Below are 12,527 nucleotides of genomic sequence, written 5' to 3' on the forward strand. Positions count from 1 at the left end.
TCAGCCTACAGAAGATAAATATCAATTGGAGAAAGCGCCATAGCCTAAAGGTTCATTACATCCAATGACCACTCCCAATTAAGAAAGTGAAGGAGAGAGAAATATTACTTAAAAAATCCAAGTATTTTTGACTCAGTGACGTACTTGTTTCATTACCTCTGAGCCCACCAGTGGAGAATTCTGTTGGTTCCTGCAAAGGACTTAAAAAAATGTCTACGCCTTATGAAATGTCATGCTGCTATTTGTAGGTTCTGATATCAGTGCAGTGTGAGAGGGTGCTACAGTATGACAGGAGTTGCAACGTTAAGACGGCAGCCTGCTCAGGTGGGCATTGTGCGAGGATATGCTTTATTCTCAGAAGCACGACAGAGGTGACTAAATTTCAGAGCGGGCAGGAAGGTAATGCTAATTATAGAATAGATGGGCATGGTTTGTTGCAGGGGAAATAGGTCCACAGGGAATATTGCTGGTAAACTCAAAATTTCTCACACACACACACACACACACACACGGGGAATTTAAATCAGACTAACAGCTTTCTGGGAATGCAAGGAACTTAAACCCAGTGTGATCATTGAAATATTGCCCTGCAAGAGTCATGTTGGTAAGCTTGCTCTGCGTTAGGTAGAGGCAGTAATCTCAGATCAATCTGTTTGAGTCAATGCCTCTGACAAATGTTTATATGCGAAGCATGCCAGCATTCCTGTGATAAATTCAAAAATATCCCTCATTGCTGGAGGGCCTGGCGCTCAAGAGCAGAAGTGATCTAGCTGATCGGCGACCAATAGGAAGAATACTTCTTGGGTAAATGTAGTGTTGAAATGCTAATTAGCTGTGTGCCTCAGAGAAGGCATTGATGCGAGTTCTTATGAAACGATAGAAATTCTGCACAGTTTTTGCCGTCCTGGCTGTTGCTCAAGAGTGCTACAGCACAGAATAAGCGGCGAAATGCTTTCTCGGGATGCCAGCAGTTTTCAGTGCTGAATTTCTCATCGCTAGTTCTCCCAAAAAAAACCTCCTGCCGTAAGTAATTTCACACATTTAATTTCACTTGTTGATGGTAATCTCCGTGTTTTTCGATTAGCTGATTAAAAGAAGGTTGCTTTGAGATTAATAACAGAAACAAACTTTTTGTAAGCTTGTCTTTGCCGAAGCTGCTGTCATAAGGATTTCAGTTCTTTCCATTGTGTAGTCGACTGGCAAATGGGGGAGGGGCCCAACTCTTGAAATGAGTGTTACTTCGCAACATAAAATAAATTGTGAGCTAGGAGTGTCAAAATGTCACTGACGTAAATTAGAAAGATATTGTTATACAGTGCTAGGCATCGATTTATAAAGAATTCAGAGAGGGGAAGACCCGAGAAAGTTATCAGTTCTACGGTTTTAAAATCTCGGGAAAGGTGACAAGAGGCGAATATTGTAATCCTCCTGTGCCTAGAGTATTGCACTTAAATCAGACAGTTTAAAATGGAGACACAAGAGAGCGCAGGTGCTGAAATCTGGAGCAACAGATAGTTTACTGGAGGAACTCAGCTGGTCGAAGAGGAAAGGAATTGTTGCTGTTTTAAGTCCTGTTTCTGGGTTTCGACCTAATGCGTTGTCAATTCCTTCCCTGCCCCTCACCCTCCACAGTTGCTGCCTGACCTGCCGAATTATTCCTGCAGATTTTTGGAGATTGTTTGTAACTTGAGATGTTTAGCCTTGTTTGGTATCCAGCTCACAGGCAGCTTGTAAATGATGGTGAACTGCTGGGGTAAAATGGCCTATTACTTAATGGATCGACATTTTAAACTTGTATTTTTAAAGCAAGACGAAAATTATTTCAGGGTTTGAAAATGTCCAATTCAGCAGATATGGGTTGTGCAGTTTGGCCAGATTGTCAGCTGGATAAAGCCAATACAAGTATTTCAGCTATTGAGAAATATTAGAACAGAACTCAGAAAACTAGTCTGTCATTGCAATGTTCATGGTCATTTGTGAAAAAAAAACTACATTTGGAAGATTACATGTGGCTAATTAATGGCTGGCAAGTCATCTTGGTGCTTGGAGAATGATTGAGTGTTGACCCAGTGTGCTGGATTTGTGGAGTGACAAATACCATCTCTACAGAAGCAATGTTTTCAGGGAGATAACTGCACAAAGGAACAAAAGCATCATGGATATTTTATCAGCAGAACTAAAGTAAAACACAGTGGGACTGGCGTTTAGTGACTTCCAGCCACTGCAGAGGGGACAAAAGTGTGTGCAAATTTATCAGCAGTTTCAAATTGATACTAGTAGTGGTGTGCAGGGCCCAGGTTGATCACTTCAATTTAATAGAGTTCATTTTGGGGGTTGTAGATCCACCATAGTCCCAAAGGACTCCAGAAATTAAGAGTTAATTTTCTAGACAGACAAGTAGCCCAAAAGAAATTTATTGGGGGGTGGGGAACAATGCAGGCATCCTTCTTTCATTTTTGTATTAACTCCCTTGTTTGTTAGTAATTAAAATATTAGGTAGTAGGACCAAGGTGAATGAAGATGGGAGCTCATGAAATAAACTCTTCTGGGATCCATTCAATTTGAGGTAAACATCAGTTTAATCTTAAAAGAGGAGGGGAAAGAATGAGAAACGGATAGATATCCCATAGAAGCTTCCACACAGCCGTCTGAACTGACGGCAGCTTAACTTGCCTCCGTTCCCATTTCTCCTTTCTTTCTTGTTCACTCTCTTCCAATCCATGGATATTTTAGAATCCATGGAATTCTGAAAGCGTGTAACCAATTCATTTGTTATTGTGCTTCATCATGGGCACAACTTCTAGCCTCACCTTTGAGGACATCTTCAAGAGGAGCCTTAGGAAAGTTACACCCGTCATTAAGTTCCTTCACCATTTGGGACATGCTCTCTTCTCATCAAGGAGGTGGTACAGGAGCCTGAAGACCTATACCCAGGTCTTCAGATGGTGCAATCCTGGGCATATTACGATCAAGGAACATGTTTGTAGCCCGGATATTGAACTTTTTGCTGTTGGACTCCGGCCATATTATTTGCCAAGGGAAATCTCGCATGCAATTGTGGTTGTTGTGTACATCCCTCCCTCTGCCAATCCAATGTCGGCGTGTAACATCATTTACAGCGTCACAGCCAGATTACAAATCCAGCACCCGAGTGCCCTCATTACCATCTCGGGTGACTTCAACCAGGTTACCATGGCTAGAACACTGCCCAACTTCACGCAATATATGAGCTGTACAACCAGAGGGGAGAGGACTCTGGATTTGATGTACGCTAACGTTAAGGATGCATACAGCTCCTCTCCCCTCCCCCCACTGGGAAGGTCAGATCACAACCTGGTGCATCTAAAACCCTGCTACGTGCCTCTGGTGAAGAGTAAACCTGCAACCTCGAGGACAGTGAGGAAATGGTTGGAGGAGGCTTATGAGGCGCTCCAGGGTTGTTTTGAGGTGACAGACTGGCAGGCACTCTGTGAGCCACATGGAGAGGATATTGATGGGCTCACAGAGTGCATCACTGATTACATCAACTTCTGTGTGGACTGCCATGTTCCGACAAGAACTGTCCTTTGTTATTCAAATAACAAGCCATGGGTAACAAAGGACATTAAGGACATCCTGAACGCTAAAAAGAGGGCGTTTAGAGATGCAAATAGGGAGGAGCTGAGGGCGATACAGAGGGACCTGAAAGCCAGGATCAGGGAGGCTAAAGACAGGTACAGGAGGAAGCTTGAGTGGAAACTCCAGCAGAACAGCATGAGAGAGGTCTGGAGGGGGATGAGGACCATCACTGGGTTCCAGCAAACTAGCAACAGAGGAGCAGAAGGCAGTGTGGACAGGGCCAACGAACTTAACCTGTTCTTTAACAGATTTGACATTGTGGCCCCTGCCCATCCCCCACGTGAGCCATCTGTTGTCGGCCCCCAACCAACACATATTCCACTCTCCACTCCTACCCCTCCTCACAGTCCCCCACCCTGCTCTCATGACTATACCCCTTCCCCACACGAAACCACCACGGTGGGTCTCACAGCTGAACGGGTGAGAAGACAGCTGAAATGTCTCAACCCAAGCAAGGCTGCAGGACCGGATGGTGTCAGTACCAGGGTGCTCAAAGCCTGTGCCCCTCAGCTATGTGGAGTACTTCGCTATGTATTCAACCTGAGCCTGAGGCTCCGGAGGGTTCCTGTGCTGTGGAAGACGTCCTGCCTCGTCCCTGTGCCGAAGACGCCGTGCCCCAGCGGCCTCAATGACTACAGACCGGTGGCATTGACCTCCCACATCATGAAGACCCTGGAGCGACTTGTTCTGGAGCTGCTCCGGCCTATGGTCAGGCCACACTTAGATCCCCTCCAGTTCACCTACCAGCCCCAACTAGAAGTTGAGGATGCCATCATCTACCTGCTGAACCGTGTCTACGCCCACCTGGACAAGTCAGCGAGCACTGTGAGGGTCATGTTTTTTGACTTCTCCAGTGCGTTCAACACCATCCGCCCTGCTCTGCTGGGGGAGAAGCTGACAGCGATGCAGGTGGATGCTTCCCTGGTGTCATGGATTCTTGATTACCTGACTGGCAGACCACAGTACGTGTGCTTGCAACACTGTGTGTCCAACAGAGTGATCAGCAGCACTGGGGCTCCACAGGGGACTGTCTTGTCTCCCTTTCTCTTCACCACTTACACCTCGGACTAACTACTGCACAGAGTCTTGTCATCTTCAGAAGTTTTCTGATGCCTCTGCCATAGTTGGATGCATCAGCAAGGGAGATGAGGCTGAGTACAGGTCTACGGTAGGAAACTTTGTCACATGGTGTGAGCAGAATTATCTGCAGCTTAATGTGAAAAAGACTAAGGAGCTGGTGTAGACCTGAGGAGAGCTAAGGTACTGGTGACCCCTTTTTCCATCCAGGGGGTCAGTGTGGACGTGGTGGAGGATTACAAATACCTAGGGATACGAGTTGACAATAAACTGGACTGGTCAAAGAACACTGAGGCTGTCTACAAGAAGGGTCAGAGCCGTCTCTATTTCCTGAGGAGACTGAGGTCCTTTAACATCTGCCGGACGATGCTGAGGATGTTCTACGAGTCTGTGGCGGCCAGTGCGATCATGTTTGCTGTTGTGTGCTGGGGTAGCAGGCTGAGGGTAGCAGACACCAACAGAATCAACAAACTCATTTGTAAGGCCAGTGATGTTGTGGGGATGGAACTGGACTCTCTGACGGTGGTGTCTGAAAAGAGGATGCTGTCCAAATCGCATGCCATCTTGGACAACGTCTCCCATCCACTACATAATGTACTGGGTGGGCACAGGAGTACATTCAGCGAGAGACTCATTCCACCGAGATGCAACACAGAGCGTCATAGGAAGTCATTCCTGCCTGTGGCCATCAAACTTTACAACTCCTCCCTTGGAGGGTCAGACACCCTGAGGCAATAAGCTGGTCCTGGACTTATTTCCTGGCATAATTTACATATTACTATTTAACTATTTATGGTTTATTACTATTTATTATTTATGGTGCAACTGTAATGAAAACCAATTTCCCCCGGGATCAATAAAGTATGACTATGACTACTATCAACAATTCAGAAACAGCTTCTGCTAAGCCATCAGATTTCTGAATGTTCCATAAATTCTCTACCTTGTTATTCTTTTTTCTAATTTTTGCACAAACTCTGTTTTTGTAACTTTTATAGTAATTTCATGTCCTTGCACCATACTGCATACAACAAATCTGACATCACATAATTCAGTGATAATAAACTTGATTCAGATGCTCAGACCCCCATAGTTCTCACAAACTTCCACAGTCATCTTGATACTTTCTCCCACCTACCTCCCGTGAGGACTCCATTCCATTTTTCCAGTTCTTCTGTTTTCCGATGAAAAGAACATCCACACAGGTTTTTCTGAGAGACCTTTCTTCTTTCTGAGCCATGGCTTCCTGTTTACTGTGGAAGAACAGAGGCCATGGCCGTATCTCATTGACTTTGTTTTTCCACACTGCTGCTCTCACCCCTGTCTACTCCTGGACAAAGGAAGGATAGAGTTATCTTGGTCCGTACTCTCCATCCCAGCAGTTTCTGCATTCAATGGATCATATTTGCAATTTCTGCCATCTTCAGTAAAATCCAACCACCAATCAGATTGTACCCTTTCCGCTTGTGTATTAGCGTTCAGAAAGAACCCTTTCTTTCGCAACTCCCTGGTTCACTCTTCCATCCACACTAAGCATCTCCTGTCTCACAGCGTCTTTCCCATGCAACACCCGTCCCCTTATATTATCTCTTCCCTCCAACCTGGCACTCAAACAATCCTCCCAGATGAAGCTTCTTCCACTGCATCAGTGCTCACAATGTGTCTCCTCCATACTGAAGAAACTAAACACATATTAGGTCATCCTGAACGCCTGGTACTTTTGTCTATTGTCTCACCAAGTGCTCCTATTCACTCATTGACTGAAGGGATACAGGGAGAAGGCAGGAGATTGGGGCTGAGAGGAATAATATCAGCCGTGATGAAATGGCAGAGCAGACTCAATGGGCCAAATGGCCTAATTCTACTCCTATATCTTATGATCTTGTAACCTTGTTTATAGATTATCCCCATAGTCATCCCAGTTTAACCCTACCAGAGACATATCCCCACCCCCATCTCCCTGCAGCTCTACAAACTTACTTAGTTTCATTTTCCTTTCTGATGAAAGATCTTCCTCTGAAACACTGACTCTGTCTCTTCCCACAGATAGGCCTGACATACTGAGCATTCCCAGCATTTTCTGCTTTGGTTTTAGATGTATGAGGATTTTTCAGCTTTTCTCCCCTTTGGTATTCCATGCTTTTCTCTCTTCCCCTTCTCTCTCTCCCCCCCCCTCCCCCCCCCCCAGGTGTTCTCCACAATATCCAGCATGTTTTTGTTTCTCTTCTGTGAAAGTCAGTCAGTCAGTGGATGCCGTCCCGAATCCGGGGTTTGGCTATGCAACTCCATCTTCTTCGATCTTGCGCTCTTTTTCTGGCCTCAGCATAACTCAGCCCAGTCCATTGCCTCATATTATCATACCAAGTGGTTCACTGCCTTCCTCTTTCCTTCTTTCCTTCTATCATTCCTTCCAATAACAATTTCTGCAGTCCACCACCTCTTAACAAGTGCCCAGCATATTCCAGCTTCCTTTTCTGCACATTCTTCAGAAACTCCTTTTCTCTCCTCGCTCTCTTCAACACTTCCATATTACTGACCTTCATCACCCATCTAATTTCCTGCATTCTCCTTAAACACCACATTTCAAATGCCTCCAGTCGTCGTTGCACTTCCTTGCATAAGGTCCACGATTCCACTCCATACAACAGACTGCTCCAAACGTAGCATTTCCAAATTCTACAACACAGCCCAAAGTCCAACCTCTTGCCACATAGCACATCACTCAGGCTCCAGAACGTTGATCTTGCAATCTCAATTCTTCGTCTAATTTCTGTATCACATTTCCCATCCTTTGTGACCATCTGTGAAAGACAAACTCAAAAATAATTAGTATTTCTGCTGTCTCCCTATTCTCCATTATAATTTATCCCAAGTGTCTCAAAAATGTAGAGGTTTACTTTTACCAGTCCCTTTTCGCATATTTGTAATAGTTCTTACAATTAGTTTATACATTTAGTTTACTCTCATGTTATATTTCATCATTTCAATAGATATATTTAATGTCAGAGAAATGTATACAATATACATCCTGAAATGCTTTTTCTACGCAAACATCCTCAAAAACAGAGGAGCGCCCCGACGAATGAATGACAGTAAAATGTTAGAACCCCAAAGCCCCCCCCAATTCCCCCTCCCACACATAAACAGCAGCAAGGCAACAATCCTGATCCCCACCCCCACCAGCAAAAAAGCATTGGTGCCCTCCACTGAACTCTCATGCATGCAGCAAAGTATCAATAAAGACACAGACTTGCAGTACCCCAAAGACTACAGTACTAATTCAACATACCACAGTCTCTCCCTCTCTCCCTCTCTCCCTCTCTCCCTCTCTCCCTCTCTCCCTCTCTCCCTCTCTCCCTCTCTCCCTCTCTCCCTCTCTCCCTCTCTCCCTCTCTCCCTCTCTCCCTCTCTCCCTCTCTCCCTCTCTCCCTCTCCCCCCCAGTAAGGGAAAAAGAGGTGTCCCCGTTTCACAGCGTGAGGGGAGACATAACAAACAACTCGCTGATTTATGGTGATAAAAGTCTGTTGCGTCGCGTTTTCCAAGCTCTGTGCCCAGAGAATTGGCCCCGGAAAGGCTCAGGTCTCTGGACAACCAGCCAGCACCTAACCCGCTGCTCCCAATGTTCCGTGTTCTCCCGCGACGCCTCAGTCAGGAGCGCTGGCCTTGACTCAGCCCGTCTCCAGAGCCACGAAAATCTGGAACCCTGAAGGCGCGCTGGTCTTCCAGGCCGCATCCTTGGGATATCAAAAAGCGGCCGGTCGTGAGGCCCTGAGAGTGGGTCCCATTCCCACAAAGAACCGATGTCAGAGTGTAATCCAGGTCAGAGACTTCAAAAGAACCTTGAAAAGTGAGAAAAGAGATATCAAAGATAGAAATAGAACTGTTTCCAAAGATGCAAGCAAAGGAGTTGCCACTTAGCGCCATCTTTGCTTTCTTATTTTTCAAAAATTGTCCAATCTGCAGGCTTTTGTCCATATTGTGTGCTTTTATTCTAATTGAAATCTCTCTGGTCATAATAGCTGTGCCACTTGTTCAGTAGAGTCTTTATTCCTGAAGGGAATTTATTGCAAACTAAAAAAATACATTTAATTAAATGTGTAACACACACCAAATGCTGGAGGAACTCAGCAAGCCAGGCAGCATCTATGGAAAAGAATATTGTTGACATTTTGGGCTGATGCCTTTCATCAGGACTGGAGAAAAGAAGGTGAGGGGAGGGGAGCAAGAAACACAAAGTGATGGGTGAACTGGGAGGATGGGGAGTGGTGAAGTAAAGAGTTGGGGAGTGGTGAAGTAAAGAGTTGGGAAGTTGATTGGTGAAAGAGATACAGGGCTGGATTTTCTCTTGTTTGTGTTTAAATGTGTATGTTTTTTTTTTATTACCGTACCTCTTAATCTGCATCCTCAATTTGTGGTAACTAAATTTATGATTGCCTTTAACTCAGGGCTATATTTCAATTAGCAGCATTGCCCTCTAACAATATGAAATTGCATTACACTATCGCCCTTGATCCGAGGGGATTCTGTACTATGAAACTGATAATTAGTTTGTATTTATAATTCAATTCTAGATTTAAAATAATCTGCTCCCTTTTCAATTTACAATATATTGTTCAAGAAACATTGTTCCAATTGTAGCCTGGGAGTTATTCTCTCTCGGCGAGGAGTGGCACAGTAAGCATAGCAGTTAGCGTAATACAATTACAGTGACAGTGACCGTGACCAGCGTTCAGTTCCAACACTGTCTCTGAGGGATTTGTGCACCATCTCTGAGATTGCGTGGTCACACAGGTGTAATTGGGTGATGTGGTGCACTTCTGAATAAATAAATAATTACTTGCGTTCGTTTGAACTACTTATCAGAAACTAATGTTCTCCATTCATATTGCATTGCTTGTCTACGTGCTTTCCTGTTGTTCTGGTCTAACACTGTGATTGCTATCACTTACTTGCATCGGTGTTTTCTGCCCTTGGCTGCATCCTAGCTCCATCCGAACCGGTTCTACAAGTGAGTTCGGATCCCTTCTGCTGCCTTCACGTTACCTTTATGACCAGGGTAACCCCAGCAAAACCAGGACTCCCATTGCTGATCGCAATGCAACGGCTGAATAGGGGAAAAGTGAGCCAGCCTTTTTGCCCCTAACTGTTGGCGGCCAAGTCACCCATTTCAATAGAGACCACTCTTGCTTTGAGACTGACTGGGCTGCAGCAGCAGAGAAGAACAAGACCACTAATGAACTAATGACCTGACTGAAGCTGTTCTGGTGAAACCTCTGCCTCTTCCCACCACTGCTCCTCTTTGCAGGCTCAAGGCAGCAGGAAGGGATGATCTTCCCTAGAAATAGATAGACTCCTTACTGCAGCACACATAAAAGTTGCTGGTGAACGCAGCAGACCAGGCAGCATCCCTAGGAAGACGTACAGTCGACGTTTCGGGCCGAGACCCTTCGTCAGGGCTAACTGAAAGAAGAGCTAGTAAGTTTACCAGTAACTTTTATGTGTGTTGCTTGAAATTCCAGCATCTGCAGATTTCCTCGTGTTTGCCTCCTTACTGTAAGTTGCTCTCTACACTGGAATCATTCCAGCATCCTGTTCTGTAGGCTTTCTAATGCATTTGTCTCCACATGGTGGTGAGTGGAACCTGATTTCAATTTCCCAACATTTCTGTTACTTAGGACACCAGATGTAGGATCTAGACCAGAAATGTGGACCATCTCTTCACCTCCAAAGACACTGCATGACCCACTGAGTTCTTCCAGCAGCTAATTCTCTGCTCCAATTTACAGCTCATGCAGTCTCTTATGTATCTGCCAAGCTAGAAGGAAACCTTTGATTCTTCAATAACAACATGCGCACCCATCAGTTAGATGCTCCTGTCTCAGAACATTTTTGCAGAGGCGAAGACCACTTGCAGCATTACTATTGCATTTCTGTTAGCCGAACTACTCTCTGCTTTTATGGGGCCTTTGATGTCAAGATGCTGTACAAACTTTACTGAGGTTCTATTTGAGAAGAATAGATCCGAGCAGCTGATAATAAAGACACTTTTCATCTCAAGTGTTCAAGCAAGCTAAAAGGTGACAGGTTACTGGGCAGTGACATGCAATGTCAATCCAGCTTTGTCCTTTTTACACTTCAGGGTAAATTTCTACAACTGGTATTTTCTCTAAGAGACTAAAATGAGCCAAATAATTGAAAGTAAAGCAATTTTTGGACAAACTTGGGTAAACCAGATGGTTAAAAAACTGCAAAGAATGAATTAAAGCTTAAAATACTGGACATATTCAGCAAGTCAGAAATATTCAAGCATCTGAACATCAGAGGAAATATTTCAGATTGATTATTTTTATTGGATTTGACAGTCATAAATCTGTTTCTTTCTCGATCGATACTATCTGACCTCAAGATGTTTTTAGCATTTTCTGTTTTATTTCTCATTTCTGGTGCCGATGGCACCTTGCTTATGAAAGAAGAAGTATTAATTTTGCACTAAACTGAATTGGGTGACTAAACTTTGACAAAGCACTGGAAAAAAGACGTGGTTATTTACACCTGCATGTGTTATGTTCTTAAACTCAACAGGGAGGAAATTGATTGAAGAACCACAAGTTTTTGGTTAAAATAAGAATGCTGCAACCTACCTTCTGAGTAGTATTTCTGCCATTAATTCTTGTCATTTGATTATAATGTGCATTGTTGCAACAAGTCTTCACCACCTGGGAATAAGTGAGTGAAGAAATGTTTAACTTGTCATTTTAGACTTTTCACCAGAAGTGCTATTTGAATAGAATAACGAACAGTAGGGACAATTGAAATCCGTCTCTGATACTAAAATGTGGCTGGTATTCAATCTATATTGCACTTCAACCAGCATGTTTCTTGGGGGTAGATGGAAGGTGCCTTTCTTGGTACCTAAGCCATACTTTACATGAAGGCGCTGGATGTGTCCTATGAACCTTGGGCCAGGCCCACCCCCAGTCTCCAACCAGCTATCAGGAGTTACTTGCCACTCGTTTCCAACTCATCGTCTGCACCCCATTTAAACACTGCCAGCCCTTGTTTACCCGTCGAACTAGCCAGCCTCAACCAGTTACTCCCAGCCTTCTGTTACTTTGTTGCCTTGTCTTCTCTCCTGTTTTGCGGCTCCTTGTGGTTTGTTATTTTGCAGTTAATTACAAAGGTTATTCCTCGCCGCTAATTCATCTCCGCTGCTCTCCATTTGGGTCAAACCTCCTGTGGCGGAGTGCCACTTGAATGTGGAAGCTCTGCTGGCCCACTACCATCACAGCCTCTTGCACTGCTTGAAGTCTGGCGTACTGACCTCTACCTTGCCGAGGCACAGCGACAACTCGCGGATACCTCCTCTTATTTACCCCTCGATCGTGACCCCACTAAGGAGCACCAGGCCAATGTCTCCCACACCATCACCAACTTTAACCGCTTAGGGGATCTCCCATCCACTGCTACCAACCTTATAGTTCCCACACCCTGCACTTCCCGTTTCTACCTCCTACCCAAGATCCACAAACCTGCCTGTCCTGGCCGACCTATTGTCTCAGCTTGCTCCTGCCCCACCGAACTCATTTCTGCATACCTCGACACGGTTTTATCCCCCCTTGTTCAATCCCTTCCTACCTATCTTCGTGACACTTCTCACGCTCTTAAAATTTTCGATGATTTTAAGTTCCCTGGCCCTTTCGCTTTATTTTAGCCATGGATGTCCAGTCCCTATATACTTCTGTCCAACATCAGGAAGGTCTCAAAGCTTTCCGCTACTTTTTGGATTCCAGACCTAATCAGTTCCCCTCTCCCACCACTCTGCTCTGTCTAG

General features: G+C 44.8%; 1 protein-coding gene across 4 annotated transcripts in view; it reads left to right on the forward strand.

Moving 5' to 3' along the window:
- The first annotated feature begins 273 nt into the window (after window positions 1-273).
- Window positions 274-12,527, forward strand: part of matk (megakaryocyte-associated tyrosine kinase) — an 84,431-nt gene continuing 72,177 nt past the window's right edge. For 2 of the 4 annotated variants that reach the window (XM_063032672.1, XM_063032673.1), the window contains exon 1: window positions 849-1,023. The gene's annotated coding sequence lies outside the window, so the exon portion shown is untranslated. Of the gene's footprint in view, window positions 325-353; window positions 372-848; window positions 1,024-12,527 lie in introns of those variants that run through there. The other 2 variants (XM_063032674.1, XM_063032675.1) reach the window with 2 other exon arrangements.

Source organism: Mobula hypostoma, chromosome 24 (genome assembly GCF_963921235.1).
Source record: "Mobula hypostoma chromosome 24, sMobHyp1.1, whole genome shotgun sequence".
NCBI classification, from domain to species: Eukaryota; Metazoa; Chordata; class Chondrichthyes; order Myliobatiformes; family Myliobatidae; genus Mobula; species Mobula hypostoma.